We start from the raw sequence: 27,588 nt of genomic DNA on the forward strand, positions 1-27,588 counted from the left end.
CTGATCTGTGCGTAGATCTGTTGCTGAAATCTAGAACACCAGTGCGAAAACAGATTTGAAGACAATGAATGCAAATCTGTGCGCAGAGACCATCTGCCGTGGAGGAGACATTCAGCTGTTCGGCAGTTCGAACGCCTGCGTCCGGCTAGTCGACTTCGTTACGCGCAAGGCACTGGCGAAAGCCTGGATGATCTGCAGGAGACTTCCCCCAATTTAGGACTCAAATTTGCGCGTCTAGTGACTCCCGACCAGATCCCTAGGTGTAGGTGAGCGCTCAGAAATGGACTAAGAGAGTTTGCCACTAGAGGACACAGCGCTGTGCAGCGCGTTTGCCTGGGCAGTCAGAAGGCTGGCGCCTTCACAGACTACGGCTCCCCGAAGAAAGGGACCCGTGCGCTGGCCTGCTTCTCACTCCTAGGGGCAACCTGCAAACCCCAACCGCTGGCCTCCACTGTAGAGATTCACCTAGAAATGGATTGGTGTGGGGGGACCCTCTCTGCACAGACCCCAGTGGAAGAACTGAGGTAGTGGATTTGGGGGCAGAGGAGAGGAGGTGAAATCCCACCTCTGGGTAAGCTGTGTTGCCCCAACCCAAGGTCCTAGCGTAGTCTTCCCAGTAGGACAAGGAAAGGTGAGGGCTGACATGCAGTCCAAGTGGGGGTTAGCCAATGAAACAAGTGGGTTGTAAAAAAACAAAAAAAGAGTTGCCCAAACAGGCAGCGGAGACTGTAGGTTTGAAATTGACTATCCTGTTTTCCAACTCCACAGTTCTCTGCAGGCTTTCTGGATAAAGTCAGCTTCTGAAAACACCAACCCCCCAGATCTCCTACCCCAGCCGGCTCTTTTTGTTAATCTCTCCAAATCTCCACTCACACCAAACTCCCTCGCAAGCCTGGAGTTGGCTCCCATCGGAGCCAAGGCCTTAGTTTCTCAGCAGAATGCAGACAAGCCAGCGAGCCCTCCAAGACGCCCACTAAGCCTGGTGATATTTTCCCCCACCCACTGCACCTCAATGCTGCGCGGCAAAGGTGCTCAAAGCACCCCGAGGGGCCGTGGGTGAGAGTGGGCCTGACCGAGTCCGGACGATCTGCCCCCAGGCTCGGGTTGACTTGGGTTAAAGGGCAGAACCAGGGTCGAGGATGCCGGCTTTTCTCACCAGTAACAGCTGCCACCCGAATTATGCCCCTCAGGAAAAGGATGAATTGCTCCTTTCTCCCAGCTCCTGCTGACCTCCCAAAGCAGACCGTCACGCTCGGTCCCGCATCCCCACCCCCCCACCCCAGCGACAAGTTCAGGACCCGGGTGCTGCCCGCTGGGAGGTCCGCTATGGCCCTGGACTCGGACTGGGTGGAGCACTGCTCCAGCCCGGCTGCGCTCAGGGCGTTGGGGGGAACGCGTGACACGCGGCTGCGGGTGGCTCGTCCCGAGCACGGAAGTTCCTTTTTGACAACTCCCAAACAAGTGCCGCGAAGGAAGCGCGGCTTGGGCCCAGCGGAAAGCGCTTCGGCGAGCTGGGAGCATTTCCCCCTAACGAGTTGAGATGAATTCTATATTGTGTAGGTTTTGGGGCGGGGTGGGTGCAGAGTTGGACACCCAAGATTGGAGCCACAAAGGTTGGCTCGGCTGGCGCGCGCCAGAAAGGCTGCATGTATCAGTGCCGCCTCTGGCTCCCCCAGAACCGCCCTCCTTATCAAGAAATCTGCAGCCCCAAATCTTCCGGGAGCTCTGCGGGGCCAGAGGGCGCAGCTGCGATCAGCGTCCGGGGAAGCCAAGAGCTGGGGTGCGCAGCCCGCGCGCGCGAGCTCCATTCAGCCCCCTCACCACGTCTAGACGAATCCAAAATGCTCACTTGCAATCCTACATAACGATCTATTTACATAAAACTGGGGCGGTGAAATTGACATTCTTTTACCCTGCGCGGGGTTCACCCTCCCTAAATATGTACTAAGAAGTTTTCCCAGCGCCTCCCCAAAGCCTACACTTCGGGGAGATGCGTTCCACCGCCTCCTAATTGGTACCAAGGCCCATTTGCCCAGCGGTGTCCGGCCCAGTCTTCCTGGACTCCCAGCCAGAGACCAGGAAATTTTTCTTTAAAGTCACTTTGTAGGAAGCATTCTTGTCAGGTGGGCCCCGAGTGAATTTCGAGGTGTCGGAACCCTCTCCACAGGCGGGCACCCGCACCGCCAGACACACAGGCCGGTGGCGCCTCGGTCCACACAGTCTAAGCACGCAGCTGGACGAATGTGGAGGAATTCGATTCACCGGGACCGCCAGTCAGGTTTGTGTAAACCAAATAAGCGGTGGTCCCATTGCCTCTTTCTGGAAGAGAAATTTCCAGTTTGGGTTTTAAAGATAAAAATAAACTAATACTCTTGCTCTTTATTTGTCCAACTAGAAATAAATAGCCTCCCCCCCAATTACGAGCCCTCCTGACGATTGAATCCACAGTCCGTGAAATGATTTTTCAAATATCCAAATTCATAAACTTCCGCTCTCCACTGCAACTTTGGCCTTTTTCTATCGGAAACTAGACTTGTGTATTCTAAAAATGCAAATTCCCCAGAAAAGGCAAAAGGGGTGGGAAGGAAGTACTCTAACCATGCATACAGGACAAATATCCGCAGAGGACTCGACACTCACACCCAACAGTTTACTTTAGGACACTCGAGCAAGAAGTGAACCTGTTTATTTTGTTTTTATATAGTGAACGACTCGAGTGGGAACAGCTACACAAATACTGAGGCACGGGAGGTTTTTACATACGCATGATGTGCCCACGTCATCGGGGACTGCCCTGAATTTATCCGGAGTGGATTGAAGGAGCCAGGCTAGATTTAATTCTAGCACTTGGCAACTGTGGAAAGTCTCTCCCTCCTCTCTTCCCTTCCGCCGCCGCCTCCTCTCCACCTTCTCTTCTCTCTCCACTTCTCCCCTCTCCTGCTCCTTCTCCCTTCCTCATTCCCCTTCATTCCAGACATACAAAATGAGGGAGGCCAGGTTGAGGCAGGAAAACTCAAGGTCAAGGGAACAAATCCTCTTCCTGACAGAAATCCACGCCCGAAGGCAGTGGTATCCCATCGCCAACCGCACCCAAGGCACAGAGATAGGAGACAATCGACTCTCTTGGCATTCCGAGACCCTGGCCAGCAGGTCTCCGAGAATGGAAGGTGAAGAAAAGGAACAGAGAGACCTGACATTCGCCAAGACTTTCTCCATAGCAGCAACCCAAGTGCTTTCTCACGCTTACACTTGACAGCTCCCTCTCAAGTGGGAATTGTTTATCCCCATTTTGCAGATCAGCAAAATGAAGATGGGAGATGGCCAGTGGGGTCTCTACTGATAAAAAAGGGGGGCTAAAATCTTAAGTTGTCCTTTTTCACGCAAGATGGCTTGGAAAGGGCCTTCAAAGAGGAAAAAAAGCAAAAATAGATGAGTCTCTCTTTTGCGGTTTCTGGGCTCAGCTGAAGAGAAGCATAAGCAAGAGCTACGCTGAGCCGCCCCCCCTTTTCCTTTTCCGCGACGTCAGCGCCCCGCGGCAGCCGGCAGGGAAAGCCCGCGGGACCTCCAGCTCTCTCCCGGCTTGCGACCGAGGTGTGAGAGATGTGTTGATTATTCATATTTTTGCCGAGTGCGTACTCCGCCGCGGCCGGTGCCGCCGCATTTCACACGTACACACACGTACACAGGCACACGTTCTCGCCCGAGCCTTGGGGTAGGGGGGAAGCCGTCCTCAGAGGGGTAGGGGTGACAAAAGGCTGGCACTCAACTGCTCCACGAGCACCCAGAAACACACCCTTCGCTTCCAGATCCAACTTTTTCTCCGTAAAACACTTGTCTTCCCCAGGCCCCTCTGCAGGTTGGGGGTGGGCGCGCGTGGGCGTGTGGGGAAGAAGCAGCCAGGAGCGCGGCAGCAGCTAGAATTGCATTCCATGTGGCACGAAAAGTCTACCCTAACACACACACACACACCACCTCGCTCTCCGCCTCCACCTCCTCCTCCATCCACAGCACACACCTGGGGTGGCAAAACAGAGACTCTGAAGGCGTGGGAGTAACATGCATGATTTCAAGTCCTCTTTAACACTACCAGCTGGATCTGTAGGAATGCAATCACCAAAAACTGCCCAAGGCCTAGTAATGCCATGCCTGCTTCCTGGGCCCACACACCCCATCCCACCCCACCCCCACCACGCGTTGTCTGGTGGAAGGCTAAGGTCACCACCCAGAGGGTACCCTCAGGAAAACGCACAAACTTCCTGGAAAATCAGAGATCCTTGTTCCTGCTCCAGCCTACCGCCAACAGAAACCACACAACTTCCACTGGCTGAAACCTCCACCAGGAAAGAATAAATGCAGGAGGTCACAGAGCCAGTGCTCAGTGAGGACGGGAGAGTCCCCAGCCAGGTCTGGGAGTGCTCTGACCAGTGTTGAGGGCAGTGATGGCCAGGCTACACAGGGCCCAGGGGCAAAGGACCAAAGCTATAAAACCCTCACATCGCCCACGGTCACATTCCATAGTGCACAAGTGTGGTTGCTTCAGTTGTCCCCAAAGTGACGAAAAACACACCGATTTGGTGTCTGCAAGACCCCGGTGAGAAGCTGGCAGTGGCTCTTATTCCCCTGAGCCTCTGCTCCCCGGCTGGTAAAAGATATTTACTCCCCCGAGATTCCTTTGCCTTAGGGATGAGGAGAGAGTTCAGGATGGAAGTGTCTTGCAGGTAGCAGGTGTTCAATAAAAGCACACGAGCGCACTTTAGCATAGGGCCCGCGTCCTCCGCCGTCTTTGTGAGTCTCCTGTGTTTGCGCTCTGGCCTGTGAGCTCTGGAAGCAGGAATTTCGACTTCGTTTTGCAGTTCCTTGGCCTGGAGCGGGGACACTGAGCTTTCGATAATTTATTTAAACTTGGAATGGTACCTAAGTGCTTCGGGACCTGTTCCATGGCCGCGGGCGTCAGAGGGAACAGAAGGGAACCGAAGGTGGACAGAAGGTGGCCTTTCCCTGGGAGAGACTGCGCCTTCTTCCAGCCTGTCCTAGCCCGGCCGCCTGCTTTCCGCGCAGCCAGAGCCAGCGCGCAGCCCTTGTGCGGCCACCGCGGCTCGCGTGCCACGTGCGGGGGATTGTGCAGCTCCCCGGGGAACTGAAGAAAAGGCCAGGGAGTCCTGACGAGGTCCTTTGATGGGGACCGAAGTGCTGACAAACACCAGTTAGTGTTCACCGGCAGCGAGGAGCCCCGCTTCGCCCTGAGCCCTCGCAGGAAGGGACGTGGTGCTCCATCAGCAGCGGTCTCCGGTGACATGCGCTCCCCGAGCGGAGCGTGGCTTTGCAAACTCCGCGTTAAAACAGCGAGGAGGCTTGGGAACTCGGGCCGCCCACGGGTGGCAGAAAAGAAAAAGGGAGGCTCAGACTGACAGGCCCCAAACTTTTCCGTTCTGCGGGACTAAAGTTTCCTAGGCACCTCCTTTTGTTTGCACTTTTTATGCAAAGCCAACGCGTACTTGCCGCTGAAAAATTATAAACAAAAACAGCAAAAGAAATGAATAACAAATAACTATTGCCAATATTTGAGTAGATTTTCTCCTTACCTTTTTCGAGTGCATATTTCTACAGACTGTATGTATGTGAGAGTTTAGATAATATGCTGATTTGTGACTTTTTGGCTCTCTTACCATAGTAATCTTCCCCACAAAGTTAAATGTTTTCCTACGTGCACATTTGATATCAATGTCGTATCTCATCACTCATGCCTGCTTTCTTCAGTCTGCCGACTTCAGACATCTGTTGTAATTTTTTACTGTTATAAACAACACTGTGATGAACATCTTTTTTTTTTTTTTTTTTTAAGTCTTTTTCCTTTTTATCGGTACTGGGAATCGAACTCAGGACTGCCTGCTTGCAAGGCAGGCGCTTATGCCGCTGAGCTAAATCCCCAGCACCCTGTGATGAACATCTTAATGCTTGTAATTTTGCATGGAATTATTATTCTTTCCTTAACATAAACTCCTGGAAGTAAAATTATAAAATCAAAGGCCACACATGTTTTCAAGCCTTGGCACAGACTGACAGAGCTCCCTCTTGAAAGACTGCATTGCATTCTCACAAGCTTACCTGAGACTGCTCTCCACCTTCTCCCTTCATCTCTTCACTCCTGGAAATTATCTTCTTGCTTATTTCAAAAATTTGCCAGTCATATTGACAACATCTTTTCATGTTTTAATTTTAATTTCCTGCATATTTTTTAAATTTCCAGTAAAGACAAATTGTTCTTCATACACTCTTTCACCAGAAACTCCCTTTGGGGAGTTAGGAGTTCTTATCTTTTAGGGACTTGGAATACTGATTTATATGTGTTCCAGATGTTTTCTCAAACTTGTTTTGCTTTAACCTGATAGCTTTTTGTGGCACTTTTTGGTGTCTATTAGTTTATTTCTTTTAGAATGCTTTCACCCACAAGTCACAAAGGAAGTACTTACCAGTGGTCTAAGCAATAGTCATTTCATAAACCCAAAAGCATGGAGGGAGGGGCCCCAGGTTCCTGGTAGCACACACTGCAGCCAGGGCAATCCCAGATCTTTTACTCTTCAACCCAGCAAGCTCTGCACCCTGAGTTTAAATCTCCCATTCATTGTCTCATTGGCTGATGAAATAATCATAGGACGTAATCAAGGCAGGAAGCAAAAGGAGCAGGGACCCCAGCAGCTTTGACCCTTTCCAGAGCTCAGCGAAAGCATTTTCAGGAATAGTGCAAAGTCCTCTTTGATACCACTGAGTCACAGGGCCACCCACAGCCAGAGGTGCTGGGAAAGCAAGTACCCACCTCTGGATCCTTTGTCACACAGGCCCTTGGAAGGGGCTGAGGATGGCAGTTGATGTAGATAGCCAATCTACACAGAGAAGCCTTTAAATTCTACGTAAGTAGTTAAATATATCCATGTTTTTCTTTTTAGTGTTCTCCTTTGTGCCATTCTCAGGCAATCCTGTCCCATTCTGAGACAAATTAAATATCAACACACATTCTCCTATGATCTCTGTAATCAGCTGGACCCATCATCACCTCCATTGATTCATTTATTGTTTGCGATGCTGGAGTTCAAACCCAGGACATAGAAAATTACATCCCCACCCTTTTGTTTTATTTTGAGACTATAGCTCCTTAAATTGACCAGGGAGGCCTCTTCCTGCAGCGGGTATGAATCTTCCTTTTGCATTACAATTTTTGCCACGAATAAGGGGATTCCTTATATTGTTTGCTTTTCTTCCAATAATAAGCAACAAATTGTTCTGGGCATGGTGGTGCATACCCAATAATCCTAGCAGGTATGAGGCTGAGGCAGGAGAACTACTGCAAATTCAAGGCCAGGCTGGACTACAGTGACTTCAAGGTCAGTTTGAACTAAATAGCAAGACCATGTTTCAAAAAAAACAAGGGAGAGAGATTTAATAAGCAACAAATTTTAGAAAGCTAAATAGACATTTGGTTATAGATACAGAGAAACATTTAATTAATTCATGCTTTTGCTCAAAATGTATTTGCTGTTTGTATACTAACGATATGCCATCTGGAATTTATTTTGGCTTATATTAACAGGTGAAAATCAGACTTCCATCATTAAAGTGTTAGTTGTACCAATAACATTTGCTAAATAATCTGCAACTCCCCCCAAAATGTGAAATTTTTCTTTGTATTTCTTAAATATATACAAATACATAGTTCTTAAATAGTTGAGTTTGTGAGAAAGAATTTGAAAATTAAGGTTCATTTAAAAACTAGAACCAGGCATGGTGCCTCATGCCTGTAATTCCAGCACTCAAGAGGCAGAGGCAGAAGGATCACTGCAAGTTCAAGGCCAGCCTGGGCTATACAGTGAAACTCTGTCTCAACAAAACAAAACAAATCAAAACAAAACAAAAAAAAAACTAGAAAAAACACATATTTCTCACTTTTTAGTTTATGCACTTTCTTTTATGTACCGCAGAAAAGTTTTTGTTTAAATTATATATTTTTGTTATAGTTAGTGACTATTGCTGTAATATAGTATTTTTTTAATGTATTACACAGTAATCCTATGTAGTAGCTCCCTTTCCCCATACTGGGGATTGAACACAGGGGCACTCCACCATGGAGCTACATCCCCAGCCATTTTTATTTTCTTATTTTGAGGCAAGGGCTTACTAAACTGCTCAGGCTGATCTAGAACGTTTGATCCTTCTGCCTCAGCCTCCTAGTAGCTGGGACTAAAGGCACCTGCCAGGCCCTGCTTAACTCTTCCTGGTGGTAGGTTTTTCTTAATAGATTAAATTGGGCTTTTCAAATAGATAATTATACTACCTACTAACTGATCATAATTTGGTCTTTTTCTTCCCAATAAATATACCTGATTTATTTTTCTTGTTTTATTGCATTGGCTAAGATTCCTAAAACAATGGCAATAGCAGAAGCACTGGCAGTAAATGTCATTGTATGCCTGAATATTGTGGCTATTTCTACTGTGTCCCATTGTTAAGTTGACTGCTGATGTCAGATATTTAAAAAGGATTTTTCTTAAATTACAAAGAAGTTTTATCACAGATAGATGTTGATTTGTACCAAGTATCTTTGAGCACACCTTAAGATTTTACAGAGCTTTCCTTTTCTTCTTTTATTATGATTCATTCTATTAATACATTAACAGACATTGACATAACTTATTTTCCTTCCGATTCTGGGGATTGAATTCAGAGGCTAATGTGTGCCAGGCAGGTGCTGTTCCACTGAAACACAGTCCTACCCTTTTTATTTTTTATTTTGTTTTTTTTTTTTGTTTGTTTGTTTTTTATTGGTACCCGGGATCGAACTTACGGCTGCCTGCTTGCAAGGCAGACGCTTACGCTGCTGAGCTAAATCTCCAGCCCCTTATTTTTTGATACAAGCTCTCACTACATCACTCAGGCTGTCCTCAAATTAGTGATCCTCTTGCCTCAGTCTCCCAAGTAGCTAGGATTACAGTCATGCACCACTGTACCCTGACACCCTTGCATTTCTATAATAAACTGGCAAATTTCAAGACCATGCTCTGTGGAGTTTAGAGTCCAATGAGGGAGGCAGTGACAGACCTACCACTTTTTCTTGTTAACCCTATCTTTGTATGTGTGCAATGATTGATTGGTTCTTACCCAAAATTTGTTTCCATATTCTCTTATGCTTCTTCCTGTCTTGGAGATGGATTTTTTAAATGTTCTGTGTGTGATTCCTGAAGGCCTTACTTGGAATTTGCTTTTGCAGACTTCAGATTTGTTTTCTAGAAGTGCCTTTCCATTTATGATGCTTGGAACATTTGCTATTTCTGCTACCAAACCCTAATTTGCACAACAGATTTTGGCATCAGAGTTACTCAAGTTCTATAAAACTTGTCTGTCTTATTATGTGTAAGTTCAATTTAAAATAGCATAGGATCCAAATTTTCTTTAAGTTAATAGAACTTTTCTCTAAAGCATGTTCATTCCTAAGTCATCTAATTTATGGACTGTCAATTGACTTACTCAGGCTTCCTTGTTAAGCATGTTTGGATGTCTTTTGATTCTTAACCCTATCTACTCTTACCGATTTTTAAAAATATATGATCATATGGCTGTATCTGGTGTCCTGTGGTATACTTTAATTTTCTGCATCTGAAATAATTTTTTCTTCAGTTCCACTGTTGAACACTTGTGTTTTATGTTGTTTTGCTCTTATTCCTCAAGATCCTTCATTTTGTCTCCCAATCCACAGGGCACCAGGAACTTGGTATTACCTGACCTTCTGATTTTGGCAACCTGGTGGATGTGCATTTCTAGCTCACTGATGATATAATGCGCATTTCTCTGATTGCTAGTTGAACATCTCAGTTGGTACTTCTTACATGTGGGTGCCCCTCCTAACTAGCCATTTATTCACAAAATTACTGATTTTCCCACTGCCTCTGCAGCTTGATACCAGTCTCCAGGAGTACATTGGATGGTTAACTATTAATCCACTGTCAATAATGGCACAAATATTGTCCTTTAAACTTTCTTGTGTCCATAATCCTATTAGCATTGTCCTCCTACGACTTAAAAATACTTCATTTATATATAAGGCAATTCCATTCATTTTTGTGAGTTAACAGTTTAAGAAATCACTTTCATACTCAAAACTGCAAAGAAATTTCCCCTCCACTTTTATTATAGTTTTCTCTTTCGTATTAACATGGTCCATCTTATGCACATGAGGTTGGCTTAGGATGTGGTCTAAAACAGTAGATTAGATATTGGTTTTTTTTTTTTTTTTTTTTTCCTTGAAGTGAGATGATTGGACCATCAGCCTGATAGGTGTTTTGTAACCTGGTAAGAAAGACAATGGTCCTGAATATGGTTTGAGACAGAAGTTTGTGTAACATAATTGGCAGTTCTCCTGGGAAACAGCATTCTCAATTTTTAGATAAGACTCCACTGAGATTAGGAGGTTTTACTCAGAAAGTGTTCTCTGGAGAGGAACCTACTGGCGCTAAACACACCCCTCATTGTGTTTCCCCGTGCAAACTTCTGGGAGAAAGGTCTTTGCAAAGGCTAACTCATGCCCTTCTTTCTGTGTGGCAAGTGTGAAATTAAACTCTGATACTCTGTATAATTGTTTCCTTCAGGATGAGCAGTCTTCCGTTCCTCACACAGACGCATCTCTCAGGTGTCTGAAGGGCCTCTTTGGTAACTGTTTGGAAATAAAAAATGGATAGCGTCACTCTTCACAGGGACATCACCATATCCATTATCATTGTGTGGGCATTTAATTCCCAGAAAGTTTTCAGAATCCTTCTGTGGACTATTTCCCAGTGTCTCCTCCACTCTCCCTGGGATGACGACTGTTTACAAGTGTTATTTTTCTGGTAGTTCTGCCCTGGTTCACCAGGTTGATCTTTCTTTGAGACTATCAGTCCCCATTCTGTGCCTGAGCCCTATATATAGCCAGTGTTTGCTTTTCCTAGAGCAGGGAGCCAATCTGAATATTTGGGTCGAACTACTTAACATCTCTGCACTTCAGGTTCTTCATCTACACAGTGGCACAAGGGTTCATGTTAACAAATGTGTTTTCCAACCATAGGAGTTGAGATGAAATCCTCACCCTCCATCGAATCTGGTGTTACTGTATATTTTGCCATTCTACATTTGAGCTCCAGTGACCTACAAAGATTAAAGAAGCAGTCACAGCCAGAGACAGCACACTAAGAAGCTTCCTCTTCTTGTCCAAGAATTTATTCTTATGTTTCTTGTGGCAGCTTAATGTGAACCAAAGACTGACTTTTTACTTTGGATTCCTCTTATCTCATTAGGTACAACCTCTGCCATGCTCATACATTGTTGCATGTGTCCCTAAAGACCTGTGTCTTGGTTACTTTTCTCTTGTTGCTGAGACAAAATACCCAACATCCAAAATTAAGGAAGGGAAGGTTTAACTTAGCTCACAGTTTGTGGAGGTTTCAGTCCATAATCAACTGGCACCGAGTCAGGGAGGCAGAGTGAGGGAAAGCTGTTCAAGGCAACAGAAGACAGCAAAAGCAACGAGAGCAAAGGGAGAGAGCAAGCCTCTTCTCCTCCCTTATATAGTAAGCAGGCTACCTGCCCTAGGGCATGTGTAACACTCACACCATCTCCGTGCCTTTCTCTTGCACAAGATAAGAATGTATACAAATACTTAGCCCTGCTAAGTCTCTTAGTTAACTGGCTAGACTTTTCAATTTGACACATTTATCAACCATCACAGCCTGCAACTTACAAGCACTGCAGCAGCCTCTTCCTCCTGAGTAGCCTTTTCCTCCCTGCTGCACCGAATGCATGATCAGAAGCACCAGCAGAACTGAGGTCTCCCCCATTCATCTTCCCACCTGCTCTGAGTTAGACATGCTTGTGAGTGACTTCTGCTGGTCCCAAGGTAGCTTTTCATCTGTAGAAAATGCATAAAATGAATGCCCAGGAAACACCTGTGTAGGCGGGCCCTTCTCTCAATCCAGTTGCACCTGTACTATAGCTTAGAGGAATTCCTTGAAGTTTATTGTGTGAGAATGGTACCTTTCTCTGGTTTCCAGTAATAATGGATTTTTATTATAATATTCTTTTGGCAATTTCAATAGGAATTTGGAGCACGGGCTGGGAAGATTGGAATCTTTTAGTCAATTCTGTATTCCCAGCACCTAGTAAAAAAAATGCAGTAAGAATAAAGAATGTGCATGGGATGGAGAAAAGATGAATTAGAACAGTCACATAACTTATAGTCTAAATCAGAGCCCTTTGGAAAATGAAAGGGGATAGTGGCCAGATGTGTAAGAAACCAAGGCCATGTGATTGCCCTGTGCCTAAGGGAGATGGGAAAGAAAAAGCAGAGGCACTAGGGTGGAAGAATGTTAGCGAAACCAATAGGCCTGCATTCAGTGGGATGCTAACTCTGATGCAGAGGTTGCAGTGTGGGACGTTTACTGAGGGATGCTCTTCTTGTTAATGGTACAATGGAGAAAGAAGAAAGTAAAACTGGGTAGAGGGAGACGTTAACTACGATGGGCTCAGGAAGTGCTGAAGGTAACTCTTCAGCCACACGCCAAAGCACAGCAAGGAGCCTGGTCCTCACTGTACCTCCATCAACTGGTCACAGGACCTACGCCGGCCATGGCTTCAGGTCAGGCAGCTTCTTCCCATGGAGGTTGCATCCCAGGGCGATGCAGCTGTGACCCTTCAACAACCAGGATTCTCTGCAGCTGGAGAAATGAGTGCTTGGGTGCTGAAGGAGAATGTGAGATTGCTCACCTGGTGTCCACGACAGCTACTCGGGTGCCACTCAGCCACCTCACTCAGAACCAGCGTTTGCACCTGTCTGCGATGGCTCACTCACCATTCCATGTGGTACTGCTTTCTAGGGAAGCTCAGAGGGACAAAAGCAAACCCGCTGTTTCAGCTGATTTCAAGGCCACAACTCACACCTATGGCCCCCTCCTCAACAGCCCATTCCAGATTCCCCACCCCCAGATAGCCCTTCTCCTGAACTTTCCCACTGATCATCTTGGTGCAGGAGGGCACCAACAGCTCAGCTGAAAGCCCAGCATGGCTCCTGCTCACGTTCCGGTGCAGCTCCCCACCTGCTCCCAGCGTGGAGATCCACGACCTCAGCCAGGAGGCCGAGTCCCATTGCTGGTTGCTCATTGCTTTGCTTAGGGAGCCCCAGTGCCCCAGCAGCAGCCAGCCATAACTTAAAGTGCAAAGGGGCTCCTGCTACGTCCCCTGACAGAGGGATTCTCCTTTGGGAACCAGGACCTACAGACTCTCCTAGAGTTGCAGAGCAAAGAAACCAAAGTTCTTCTTGTGGGCCACCGAGAATGAAGAAAATGGGGCCATTTCTACTTCAACACCCCATTTCCCAGCCCTGCATATTCTTTTTCTTTTTTATAAGAACAACTGAGGGTCCTTGAATTGAAATGTTTTACCTTGTCCGTAATAACTAAAATACTTTTATATATGAAAATAACAAAATGATCCACATGGAAATACCAAATTTTGTGTTTTATGATGGCACCAGCACATAATTATGTTTTGATTATGTCATTCAGTCAGTACTGCTTTGATATGAACACTAAGACCTTTTAAACATATTTCAAGGATTGATACTATTGCAAATACACACACTCATTTGTGTTGCTAAGATACAAATTACTAGAGAGTATTTGATCATTCTAGGAATAACTTGGAAATATCCATAACCTATCAAAGATGTTTCTTTTGCTAACAATTTCACTCCAGAGGTGTGCCCTAGAGAAATAGCCCCAGAAATGTACAAAACTACATGTAGGACTATGTTCTGTAGTACTCTTTTTTAGAAAACTAGAAACAACTCAAGGATTCAACAATGTGCCATAGATAAATTATCTTTCTTGCAAAGAGATACGCAAGTGCTAAAAACAATACATTAGCACTAAAACATGGAGAAATACAGTACCCGATTTTAAAAAGTTGGTAGAACACTATAGATAACATGATACAATTTTAAATTTTTATATTAATATATAAATATATCTCAAACTATATTTTATACATAAGATTTTTTGGTAATTTTTAAAGAGAATAAAATCAAGCAAAATAAAACAGAATAAAGCCAATCAAAATAAAACAGTATGACACAGGACTTCAAAACAAGATAATAGGAAAACAACAGTGGTTACCATAATGCCTCTTGTTGTCTTCCAAATAACTATCCATACCTTTAGACATAGTAAAAATCAAACAAAATAGAATAGAACCAATAAAAACAAAACAATGAATGCAATAAAGGACTCAAAACAAGACAATAGTAAATACAAAATGGCTACCATAATATGTCTTGTTATCTTTGAAACAGCTGCCCATGCTATTAGATATAATAAAATCAAACAAGACAGAGTAAAACCCAACCAAACAAAGCAATGAAAACGACACAGGGCTTCAAAACAAGATACGGGGAATTAACAATGGCTACCGCCTTCAAAAGAAGGAGATCCCCATAGATGCTCCACTGTGTATTGTTATCCTCTGAAAAGATGATCAGACTACTGGCGTTAGGCCCACAAAGTCAGTGAAACAAGCCCTGCATATTCTATTTGTTGGGAACACAGCAACATATAATTGGTCGCTGATCAGAAAGTGCACTGAATCTATGAGGACGACCCTCCATCCTCGTAAGACAGTGCCCTGAAGCTGGCAACTGAACCAGTCAGACCTGCAGCTCCTGGTCTGAGGGACCTAAGGGGTTTATGGTGGTGTCAGTGAGCTCACATGTTCCTTAGATGAAAATCAGGGCTCCTGGTCTGATGGATATTTTGTAGGACCCCACACTGACACATCAGTAGTTGGTACTGAATCATGTTGGTGGTAAGCAATCCGAGGACTTTTCTATCAAGGGCCAGGTTGGTTTATTCATAGCTGCTGCTGGACCAGAGGCTAAGCAGTGGGCATCTGACATCAGCAGAGTCTAGGACAACAGCTGTGAGTGGGCACTCGTGAATCCTGTGGACCTCTGCCACCAGGGTGCTCCTGGGTGCCAATGTGTCCACACTGAGACAGGTGCTTCTTCTTTATGCCTGCTTGGTTGTTAAGTGCTTATCTCCTTCCTCCTGGAGATGCTCTCTGGGGTGCATCAACCCAAGACACAGAGATCTTCACACTTTGTGCTCAGCCCAAGGACCCAGCCACACTCCTCCTCACCTGGCTATTTTTCTCTTTACTTTTTCTTTTACAGTCACGGGGAATTGAACTGAGGCACCATTGAACCTCCCATCCTTTTGAATTAAAAAAAAAATTTTGAGACAGGGTCTCTCACTAAGTTTCTGAGGCCGGCCTTGAACTTGCAACCCTCCTACCTCTGCCTCCCAGAGGTTTGGGGTTACAGGTGTGCACAACTGTGTCAGGCTCACCTGGCCTTTTTTACCCAGTCCTTCTCCATCCATTTGTGTCTAACAAACAGCCATTCCCTTCTATCCACCAGTCCACATGCATTCTTATTTTAAGGACCTCCTTTCTTCTCCACACAAAACTGATGCCCAGGAACTTTCCCCAGTTTTTCCCAGTGAGTGGATTCCCAGGCCACCATTGGTCGTGACAGCTCCTGAGTGGGTGTTGCTGACTTTAGTCCACTTTTGATCTGCATCATACTCTGTGTGGACCCATCTGTGAACCACATCTGGCCTGCTTCCTCCTCCATCATGTGATCAGAAGAACCATCCAGCCCCACACAGCTGCAGTGGGAGTTCAAGGGGAGGCACCAGGCAGTAACAGTGGGTTCTGTGAGGTTTGGCAGTTTGGATCATGGATATGTGCAGCTTTCTGATGCCTTCTGGCAGTCTCACACCCTAATGGCACATCTAGATCCCACAGACACCTCAATTAATTCCATGTGGTCCATTGAGTCATAAGGTCCCTGCTATGGTTTGTGTCTTGAGGTCCCCCCAAAGCTTTATGTAGTCATAGGGGGAGCAGGCTTTTCAGAGGTGACTAGAATGTCTGATGCTGTGATTATGGATGTGTGATCAATCCTGGATTGGATTGGCACCACCCTAATCCCAGGAGCCTAGATAGAGTATAAAAGAGGCAGAAAGATGCTATGGAGGTTGGTTGTGCTGTCTTCTACACACCATGAACTGTTCTCGGCAGAGCCACCCTGAAATGGAGCCAGTTGATTATAGACTGAAACATCTACAAATTGTCAATTAATAAACCTTTCCTCCTTTAACTTTGGGTATCGGGTATTTTGTCTCAGCAAGGAGAAAAGTAACTAAGACACAATTTGGTATCTATGAATTGGATTGTTATTCTGACTGTATCTGATCATATAGTTCAGGAGCTTTGGGGAATTTCTTGCAGGAAAAGTTTAGAAATGTTCAGAGATACTGGCTGAAAAGAGAGCTGGAACATCTTAGTCTGTCCTGTATGGAAAATTTTGGTCTAAGCACAAAAACTAAAAGGCTGATAGAAATCATGCTTGTAAAGACCAGGCTTAGGAGGTTTCTGCTGGTCAGAAGGACTGCATTGGTTGTTAGACTCCAGATGATGTGTATTATGCCTTGATAGATAGTTTGTATGCCTTTTGCTCAAGTCCAGAGTTTTCTGAAACTGAGATTAAGGGAAGTGAACTAATTAATCTGGCAGAAAAAATTTCAAGGCAGTTGAATGTTGAATGGTGGCATAGTTACCTTTGGGGACTTTTAGTTAGATCTATGTTGAGAATCAAGCAAAAGGAGTCCAGCAGAATGATTTAAAACATTCTGAGACTGGCCAGAAAGGAAACTCCAATAAACTCATGCACTGCAAAGATACAGCAGAGGAGATCTTGATTGTTGAAAAGGAACTGGAGAATAGAAAAGATTGCCTGAGGGAATCACAAGAAGTAGTAGGACTTCATGCTTTGCAAACTCAAAATTGCAAAAGTAAAAGACTTTGCTTTAAGAAGAAAGCCACATAGGACCATATTTCAGAACAGGGCAGCCTAGAGAATTTGTTCCTCAGAATTGGATTTAGAGTGCTCAGTAATCCAGGCACTTGACACCTAAGCCAAGAGAAAGGGAAGCCTGGCTGCTGATCCAGCTGGCAGCAGACCTTGGTGTCATTCATATGGCACTGGTTTTAAGTGCATACAGAATGAAACAGTTGTGGGGTCAGGAAGGCTGGCACCCAGATTTCAGAAGCAGGCCTGGGAGGACAGGCAATGTGCCACTGAGAGGGCAGTGTGTGAAGCTGTGAGTGTGAAGTGCAATGTGCAGTGGAGATTCCAGGAGTTTGAAGAAGCCAGGAAGTGCCATAGGCATGGAGCCATCCAAGCCCTTGGGGGTTGACATCTTGCCACAGATTGCCTCAGATGCTGCACATGGAGCTACAGGATTTGATGTTTTCCCTGCTGGATTTTGGACTGGCTTTGGTCACATTCCTTTGTACACCCATTTGGAAATGTCTGTCTTGTACCATTAAATTTTGTCCAGATTGCCCAGATCTCTTCTGCTTTATGACAGAGGGTAAGAAATTGAACATAGCCCGAGGGCACTACTATAGATACATACATTTCTTTTCATTTGCACAGGGGCTCACAGCTAAGAGTTTGCCTCAAATAGAGAAAAATTGGGACTTGGACTTTTCAGCAATGCTGAATCTTTTAGGAACTTGGCAACTCTTAGATGACTTCTGTGTAAAGGAATGTGAATATGAATGTGTTTTTGGAGGACCAGGGGAACAATGTTATGATTTATGTCTAGATGTTCCCTCAAAGCTGCATGCTGTCATGAGGTGGCTGAATTTAGAGTGTGTGATCCTGTGATTAAGGATGTGTGATCAGTTCACTGATTGGTTTGGCACTGCCCTAAACTCAGCAGCCTTGATCGAGTACAAAAGGAGCAAAAAGACACCAGTAAGGTTGATTGTTGATTCTGCTGTCTTCTGCACACCCTGAACTACTTTTCTCTATCAAGCCACCTGAAGCTGGAGCCAACCAGTTATGAACTGGAACCTCTACAAACTGTGAACTAAGCCTTTCCTCCCTTACTTTTGGGAATTGAGATGTTCTTGTCTCAGCAATGAGAAAAGTAACTGGGACATCCCCTAACCTCAGGCCCATATCCCCAGGCTGAATCTGCTTCAGAGCTCTTTCCTGCTGTGGGCACCAACAGCATTAAAGGCCAGTGGAAGAGCAGAATATGCAGAGGTGGAACTTGAGACCCATTGAGTTCTGTGCTTCGTGCTTCATGGTGGAAGGTGCAGGATGCAACATTTGTCCTGCACTTTGTAGGGAACTTCCCATTACACATCCAACCACTGAACCCTTGTAAAGTTACTATTATGGCAGTCCCTAAATCTTCACTGGGTTTTTTTCACCCTCCATAGCATGTGAATCTGACCTTCAACTTACTCGCCACCTCCTGTTCATCTGCTCTGATCAACACAGTGCCATTAATATAGTGGACCAACGTGATGTTTGGAAGGATGTCCAGATTGCCCAGATCTCTTCTGCCTCTATTATGATAGAGGGTAAGAAATTGAACATAGCCCTAGGCACTGCTATACATACATACATTTCCTGTCCTATATGGATATGAATTGCTTCCGACCCTCCTTTCTAATGGGTGATGGCGAAGAAAGTGTCTGCCAGATGAATGGCTTGAATGGCTGCATCTCATGGCTGAGACCATCTTCAGTGGCTCTATGAACACACTGTATCCAGCACATCAGCTGTAACTGTGAGTACCATTTGTCTTAGTTTGATAGTTTACTTGTAGGAACCAGGCTGATGTAATTAGATAAGGATCTCTTTGGGGCCCCAGCCTTTTATGCTTTAGGTTTTAAAGGAAAGCATTCATTCTCCTCCTGCCTCCCAGGAGGCAATGTTTTTGCTTTGCTCTCTTGACCAAGACAAAGGAGGGATTTCAGAGACTGCCATTTGGTGTTCCCCACTGCCATACCTCTTACTGACAGGCCAAAGAGCCAGTGGGAGAAAAGGGGACCCCTCCAACTACCAAGCATGTCCATGCTGACCATGTGGTACTCAGCAGATGGATGACAGGCACTGTGGACGTGGTGATCTAGGCTGGGGACAGAACTCTGGATGTCACCAAGCTCCCAATATGCTCCCCCCCCCTCTCTCTCTCAGGTAACACTTTGGATGCCCAGATACCCATGTCTGCTAGGAATCTGTGTCCAACCATGCTCCAAGTGTCAGAACTGTCAGCTTTCCCCGGGTAATAATTTATCAAATAAATGGCCATTGATGGATCCTTCTAGGGCGGGACTTCAGCGGTGATTACACACGATGCTATAGGGTCTGCTCTTCTGAGAATCATTGCTCAACTTAAGCCAGTAGGTCCAGGGATCCTAGTTTTGCTCTAGAAGTCTTCGATTGGCCTCCAAGCACCTCTTTGTAGGCTGAGCTGGCTGCGGCTCTGTCTTGCCGCTGTGGAGGCCTGCAGGAAGTTAGGGATTTCAGGGCAAAGCAAGAAAAAGAATATGACCACTAGGTGACAGCTTGATTTGGACAGCACTTTGACAGCAATTGACCCTTGAAGGATGGGACCTTCCTGAAACAGAAAGGCCTCTCTGGCAAGAAGGCAGGGGAACGCCTGGGGGTTGGGGTGAGAGAGAAGGTCCTGGGTCTAATGCTACCCCTCAGCAGCAAGGGTAGGAGTCTCTGGGTCAGAGAGCTCTGCAGGGCAGCAGTGGCATGGGTTCTTTTCCATGCTGTTTTACTAGCAAACGCTAGATACAGATGTTTGCAGGTGATGCAAACAGTGTGTAAACAACAAACAATCTACTTGTTTGAGATACATTTATGGCTATTAGAAAATTTAAATTTTCTAGTTTGCTTAGAGTGGATTTTTAGGTCATGAGTCTAAGCCTACTGTGAAGATACAAACAGCAGATGGTAATGTACATGTGCTATGTAAGAAAAAAATGATGAATTAAAAGTTATCTTTTAAAAATTATTACAAAAAATTTTAATGACATATTACAGTAAAAAAAACATATTGCCATTAATTTCCCTCGGAATACTCCTTCTTACTTTAAAGACACTCATCCCACTGAGTTTGCTACTTTCCGAAGCAGGTCCAGAAGTGCTCTTTCATGAGTGTCCTTAGGTGTGCTGATGTGGCTGCCTCCATGTCCTGAATCAATTCAAAATGTCTACCTTTCACGGTCATTTTGATTTGGGGGAAGAGTCAGAGGTCTCAAGGTGCCAGATTCAGTGAATAAGGTGAATGAACACACATGCTGTTTTTATTTGACAGGAATTGCCGTAAACATATTGAGCCAATGCAGGTCATCAAAGCATCCATGAAAAGATACAAAAGAGGAGGGGCTGGGGATTTAGCTCAGCGGCATAAGCGCCTGCCTTATAAGCAGGCAGTCGTGAGTTTGATTCCTGGTACTGATAAAAAGGAAAAAGACAAAAAAAAAAAGAAAAGATACGAAAGATTCCCAGGTCTGCTTCACAAGAATGAGGGGATGAGTGTGTTTGAAGAAAGGAGCAGTTCTCTGAGGGGGATTCCAGCAATGCATCTTTCACTGTAATCATTTTTTTAAATTTAAACATTGACCATGGTTCTCTATCAGACCTTCTACAGACTCACCTCAACTCACTGACATTACCACACGTGGTCTATTAACTCTGAAGTGTTGGATCAGAAGGTTGGCAGGCTGCCACCCAGGTTTGTTGCCACCCTGTGGCCCATGTGTCCTGGCTTCTCTGAGTGGCCTCCAACAAGGAACCTGTCATCTCCTGCTGCAGAAGCTGTCACCCAATGGCATCTCCTGGCCTACAGTATCATTGGTGAGGCCCTGTAGCCTTCAGAGGTCCTTTTCCTTCCCCTGTGGATCCGTGCTCCCCACCAGGTAGAGTCAGGACCTCACTAGTTTTGGGCCTGAAGGCCAGGGCTGACCCTGGGCTTTCTTCCTGAGAGGCTCATACACTGTCCTGAACACTTAGGATCCTGGGCATGGTGTTCAAGCAGATGGAAAGTACCAGCCTAGAAAGGAAGAGAGGGCCTCTCCTTCAGGCCCAGAACATTCAGGAAACTTCTAGAACTCAGGTCATGCAAGGGTAGATGTCACAAACCCACCCGCAGGACCTTATACCTTTCTCCTTGGCCCAGGGATCTGAGCTGTGGTACTCCTATAGTTCAGTCCCCTGCTGACCCTCAGCCTTTTCTGTCTGTGAGCTTCAGGGTGTCTGTCTTCACCTGCTCTCAAGCCTTCTGGTGTCACACAGAGCCTGGAGGGCTCGCTCAGCCTTTTGTGGTCATCTCCAAGGTATCAGTTGCCTTGTGTAGCAGTGATCTACTTCTGAAGTGTAAATACTCAGTACCACCCTGGTTGTTATAGGCTAAACATCTGTGCTCCCCTACTCCCATTCACATATCAAAGCCCTAACTCCCTGTGGAGTAGCAGTGGGGACCCTTTGGGGAAGGTGGAGTCCTTATGCTTCGTGATGTTTAGGGTGTTTATAAAAAGAAATCAGAGAGAGAGGAAGGAGAAGGAGGAGGAGAAAAAGGAGACTGTAGCTATGGCACATGAGGACGTACCAAGAAGGTGGCCATTTATAAGCCAGAAAGAGAGCCCTCACCAGAAACCAATTATGCTGGTACTCAGATGGTGGACTTTCAGACCCCAGAATTATAAAAACATAAACATGAGTCTCTTAAACTACCCAGTTTATGATAGTTTGTTTCATAGCCCAAGCCAACTAATCCACTTGTTCATCTCAAAGGCCTGAATTATGTCACATGTTGGCAATGTTTTCTCTCGTGATTTGCACTGCTAGCCCGAAAGTCCTAACAACTGCAGGACCACACCATGCCAGTGACAGCATCGTCATCACCGCCGGCCACCAGAGTTGCGGTCCTTGCTGCTAACGTCCTGGGGGCACCCACTTCTGAGGGCCTGCTTCCATTTCTTTAGTGCCAACTTTTGTGGGATCAAGTTTCCAGGGAAACTGATCGTGAGACTCTAAGATTGGTAAACAAGAGTCCAACCTAAGAGTGTTCTTAACACTAAAGCTGATGGCTGAGCATGACCGTGCGTGCCTGTCATCCCAGCCGCTTGGGAGGCTGAGGCAGAAGAATTTCAAGTTCAAACCCAGCCTAGGCAATGTAGCAAGACCCAGTCCCACAAGAAAATTTGAAAATTTAAGGAGATGAGGATGTAGCTCAATGGGAGAGCAGTTTCCTGCCGTCAAAGGCAATTGGCTAAGCACACAGCTGAGAGCTGCCCTGCAGGCAGCTGAGCCTCCCAGCCGCTGGGAGTTGACCATGGCGGTGTGCAGGGTGGCCTCCCGCAGCCTGCCTGGCCCCAGATTTTCCTTCAGAGAAATGGAAAACCCGACCTTCTGTTCTGTTGGGACTCACCAGGAGAGTCCATGATGCACGCAGGTGTCTGGGCCTTGCTCTTCCATAGTTAGTATATTTATGTCTGTCCCTAAATGTCCCTTTCAGTGTACCACATGGTGGCTCACGTTTGTAATTCCAGCACTAGAGAAACTGAGGCAGAAAAATTGCTGAGAGTTTAAAGTCAGCCTTGGCTACATAGTGAGTTCAAGGTCAGCCTGAATTGCATATCAAAAAAAGAAAAAAATCCCACACCACTCCTCTCCCTCATTCTCCTGGGCCTATTCCTTGTTACTCCTACCCCGAGCCTCTCGCCCCATATGCAGCGTTCGCTTGAAGACAGGTGCTGTGGCTTGACCAGCATCTCATCCTGTGTTGGACTCCCAGGCCTTGGTATCAAGAATGCAGCCTTGGTAAAATGAGGACCTTAGGGAGAGAAGATGTGGCTCAGGGATAGAAAGCTTGCCTAGCAGGGGCACAGCCCTGGGTTCAATCCCAGTGCTGCAAAGTGAACAAGCGAAGAGCACATGAGGTCTATGAGGTCATTAGGACTGACCCTAATCCAAGCCGACTGATAGATACCCTTATAAAAAGTGGGAGAAATTGGACACCTTGACACACACACACACATGCACACGCACACACACAGAACACCATGTGTACATGATGGCAGACATCATGGTGACATCAAAGAGCCACACTGGGATCGCGGGAAGAGATGTGGAGTGGATTCCCCTCCACAGGCTTCCTGAGGAACCAGTGCTTGGCCTTGGCCTCCAGACTCCGGCTCCACGCAGTGCTGCTTCCATCCGGGGATGTAACGGTGTGACAAGACCATGTCAATATCAAAAGTAAGGTGCTCAACCTCCCCCCCCCCCCGCCGTTTCTCTCATTCACGTGACAGGGAAAGGTCCCCTGAGTGTGCCCAGGTGTGCTCAGCAAAGCGGACCTCCCCTCTGGGTGCTGCAGGGTGAGGAGTGGAACACCCTCAGTGTGCAGAGGTGCCCGAAAGAGTGGAGATGGAAAGCCAGCTGCACACCTGCAATCCCATATTGGAGAGGCTGAGGCAGGAGGATTGCTGCAAGTTCAAGGCCAGCCTGAGCTACTGCAAACTGCATAGTGAAACCCTGTCTCAAAAAGACCAAGGAAGAAGAAGAAGAGGAAGAAGAGAGGAGGAGGAGCAGGAGGGGAACTGGAGAAGCAAAGAAGAGAGGGGCAGGGAATGGCAGGGACCTTCGCACGCCTGCCTCCAGCATTGGTTACAACAATGCTGCCTCCGAGGAGAAGCAGCTCTCAGATAGCCCTGAGCAGGGAGTGCATGCAGCTGCCAGCAGGTGTGGACAGTGGCTCCGTGGAGCCCAGAGCCAGCCTGAGTGCTGCTGGGTGAGTTTATGAAGGTGCCCACCTGGCCCCGCTGCCCTTCCCACCCTGCTTGTGCTGATGCAGATGTGGCCACAGTCAGGCTGCAGAAAGAACCACAGCTTCTTAGATTCCTGTCTGTTGGGCTACCAGGAGCAGCGGGTAGAGAGAAGCAGAGAGTGGCAGGACACCGGGAGCTTGTACTTGGCTTGCGAGTCGGAGCCTGCAGGACTCTCTCTCTCATCTGCTGTTCCACCAACGAAAGCCGTGGAGGGAAGGACTGTGCTGTGTGTTCTGTCACTGGGAATCGAACCCAGGGCCTCATGCTCGCTAAGCTCACGCTCTCCCACTGAGTTTCCTCTCCCCCAAGAACAATAAATAAAAACAGGATTCCAAGAACAATAAATAAAAACAGGATTCCCTCAAACTGCCCCAGATGATCTGATAGAATAATAGCCAATAGTCTGAAGAAGCACTGTTTTGTTCCAGAACAGGATGGGCAGAGGTTTCCCCTCAAGGCAACCAAGCAACCTGCCTACAGTCTTGGTCCCCGAAGAAATTGGGAAATGGCACAGCTACATTTTAGGCACCCCTAGAAAAACTAGTCCTGTATCTCTGCTCAAGGTAGCTCGTAGCAAACAGTAACAACTCCTGCAAAATGGTAACACGCAGGAGCTGGCCATACTGCACTCAGCAAAGTAACTCCCACCCATGCTATGGGCCCCAGACACCCAGCTGTGTGGGGATGGGGATGAGGGATCATTTCAGACAGCCATCCAGTAGGGTTTATTTAAGCAGGAAGAAAGAACAGAAGCCCGTGGTCATCATCGTTTAAATTAAACATGTGATGATTCTATTTATATGATTGTAATAGTGATCAAGATGCAGTCAAGATGGTAAGAGCGCTTGGCCCCTGAAGCCACCATGCTGCCATTTGGTCCTTGCTGTATTTAGTAGATTCCCTTTTTCTCCAAAATTGCTTCAACACTCCAGCACTCTGGCCAGCTAAAAATACCCAAGGGTCCCGGCAAGAGGCTGCAGGTAAAGCAAGGCAAACCCACCAAGGCATGCACCCTGCTAGCAATGACTGCTTCCCACACAGCAAGGATCAGGATTGCTGATACTTTATACCCAAGATGGGTAGAGACTCTCTAAAGAACTTACGTCCTCCCTGCCCGACCCACAGAGGGGCAGGAAGCTAAGCGTGAGGGTGACCACCATATGTTAAAAGACAATGAGACCTTGGACTTTGCCATCCAATATGGCAGCCATTGCCCTCGTGGGGTTTGCATGCTGGGAGGTGGCTGGTGCTAGAGACAGGATTCTCAGTCTCGTCTCATTTTATTTAGTTTACACTCTCATAGCCACATGTGGTGGGACAGCACCAAGTTAGAAGAGAAGTTACAGAACCAGCAGGGCAGTGCCTTGCTCTCACAGATGTAGAGTCTCTCAGCTGAGTCTTAGCACACACTGGGTGGGCTGAATAGCGGGTATTTTCTCAGTCTCATGTAGTCCTAAAAAAGACACAATGAGTCATGTAGAGCTGTCAGATAGTTCACCGGAGACACAGGACTCCATTCACAATTTCTGACAAGGAGCTCAAGCTGTAGCCACAATATCCATATAATAAGGATGACAATGATACATTGATGGCATAATTAATATCATGGACTGCTTGCTCTGTGTGAGGCAGCTCTTTATACCTGCTGCTTGGTGCATCCTGACAGTTTGCACATTGTGGCCTTGAAAGAAAACCATGCCATAGATAAGGCACCCAGGGCACACTGGAGCCAGGCACCCTCGCCAGTGGGCCAATGGAGCAACTCATGGCACCCAATTTACATCCTGCAGTGAAGACAGAAGTAAAATGCAGAGGAAGAGGATAGATATTAAAGGCTGATTTTATAGGAAACTTCCAAAGGTTTCACAAGAAACTTGAGAATGTTTTCTCTCCCATGCCTTTTAAGTATTAACTTTTATGCTTGAGATGGTGTTATAGTCAGCGGTTGTGAGCAGAATAATTTGCATCAGGACACAGAATTTATAATAATATTTTATGATGGTCACCTAGAATTAAACACAGAAAGTTCAGGAAATCTGTCCATAACATTAAAGACCCAGAATATTCGGCCAAGGGCCTGGATCCCACAGCAATGTCCTGCATGAGTCCAGATGAAGACCTAGAGCCCATGACAATGGCACCCGTGAGTCCAACTGGAGATCTAGAGCCCACAAGAAGGACTCACACCAGTATGTTTTACAGATCCCCACTGGGATGGCCCGAAGGTCAGAGATAGAAGCTAGAAAGTCTATTCCAGCAGGGTGAAGGAGCTGTGCTGATAGGTTGAGGGTTCTACACTGGAGCCGAAAAGTCACACTCATAATAAAGACCAAAGCTGTCCTAAAAAGCACCACAGCCATCCTCAGCAGTCCCAAGCTCCTCCAATGATAAGAACAGTGAAGTACATGCCAGAAAGTCAGCATGACAAGCTTTTCCTGGAGATTAAACAGCACATGTCTTCCCCTCCAGAGCCAACTGATGCTCGATGTAAGGACCAGAGCTTCTTCGAAGTGAATCATAGCCACTCTCACCAACAAGGTCCCGAGCTCCTCTGATGACAATGGTCGAACTTACACTGGGGAAGCTAGTCATGACGAGCTCCTCCAGAAGAACCAGCGGCCAAGACAGCAACACTTAGAGAAACCCACAACACCTTTCTTCTCCTTCTCCATGCCTCTATTTATGCTGGCAACTTTCCTCAGGTGGGCCATCTACACTCAGCACCATGCTGATTTAAATTCCACTGATGTTAAGTTGACCATTAGTTTTTAATCCATAACAGACAGCTACATGTAATTCCAGAACCAAAAGTTTTTAGACTGACCACTCTGTTCTTGATCTGTACCATTTCATATCTCCCATAAATGGATTACCACCACCTTTTTGGGTGACCAAAGTTTCTAACCCATTTTTCTGTAACTACTCAGCACTGTGCAAGAGTTGAAATTACAGAGGAGTCTGCTTAAAGAATCTGTGAGCTCCTTAGTTGACAAGGGTAGCACTGAAAATTTTTTTGCTTTTTTATTGTACATGTTTATAGTGCATAAAGAATATGTTCATCATGGGAGTTGATTATGCATACATAACACCTTCTTTCTTAAGCCACTTCCCCTTTCCTCCCTCCATCTCTTAATCCCATTTGGGAAAAAAAAACCCTCTTTTTGTTTCCTATTGTCTATCTTTTATTTTCTGTTTAATTTTACCCTGGGTTTCTCATGAAATAGAAACCACTTAACATCATGAAGCTTGTGTGTCTGATTTATGTCACTGAACATTATGGTCTCAAGCCTGGTGTGGTGGCACACACCTTGTAACCCCAGCACTCCAGTGGCTGAGGCAGGAAGATCACTGCATGTTCAAGGCCAGCCTGGGTTACTTAGTGAAATCAAGGCCAGCCTGAACTATATAGTGAGACCTGATCTCAAAAACAAAACAAAACAAAATATATATATGGTCTCAAGCTGCAACCATCTTCCTACAAATGACTCAAGTGTATCTTTCTGTACATCCAAGACAGCATGACACCAGTTGCTGGGTCCTCTCTGCCATCTCCAGCACTCTGTGCATGGCCAGACACCACAAGCCAGTGCCCATTAGCAGAAGGGAAATGGAATAGAGCCAGGCTGGGGTGTGCAGGCCTGGAAAACACAAACCTCAGCTTGCAAAGGCTTGTGCCTGTGCCTGGCTCTCTAGGAGGCAGGTGACAGCCATGAGGGCAGTGTGAGTGTGTGTGTGTGTGTGTGTGTGTGTGTGTGTGTGTGTATGTGTGTGTTCTGGTGGCAGGTGTCCTGGGAAGAAGCCCAGACACTT

At 46.3% G+C, this 27,588-nt stretch overlaps 1 long non-coding RNA gene across 2 annotated transcripts in view; it reads right to left on the reverse strand.

Moving 5' to 3' along the window:
• Window positions 1-10,149: 10,149 nt before the first annotated feature.
• Window positions 10,150-27,588, reverse strand: part of LOC106025575 (uncharacterized) — a 49,546-nt gene continuing 32,107 nt past the window's right edge. The window contains exons 3-5 of one of the 2 annotated variants that reach the window (XR_001199176.2): window positions 12,784-12,889; window positions 11,762-11,929; window positions 10,150-10,699 (exon numbers count right to left, since the gene is read on the reverse strand). This is a non-coding gene — a long non-coding RNA (uncharacterized LOC106025575). Of the gene's footprint in view, window positions 10,700-11,761; window positions 11,930-12,783; window positions 12,899-27,588 lie in introns of both variants that reach the window. The other variant, XR_001199174.2, reaches the window with a different exon arrangement.

The sequence above is a fragment of the Cavia porcellus genome, unplaced genomic scaffold (genome assembly GCF_034190915.1).
Source record: "Cavia porcellus strain 051 isolate PalLab524CR breed Dunkin Hartley unplaced genomic scaffold, mCavPor4.1 scaffold_24, whole genome shotgun sequence".
Taxonomy (NCBI): domain Eukaryota; kingdom Metazoa; phylum Chordata; class Mammalia; order Rodentia; family Caviidae; genus Cavia; species Cavia porcellus.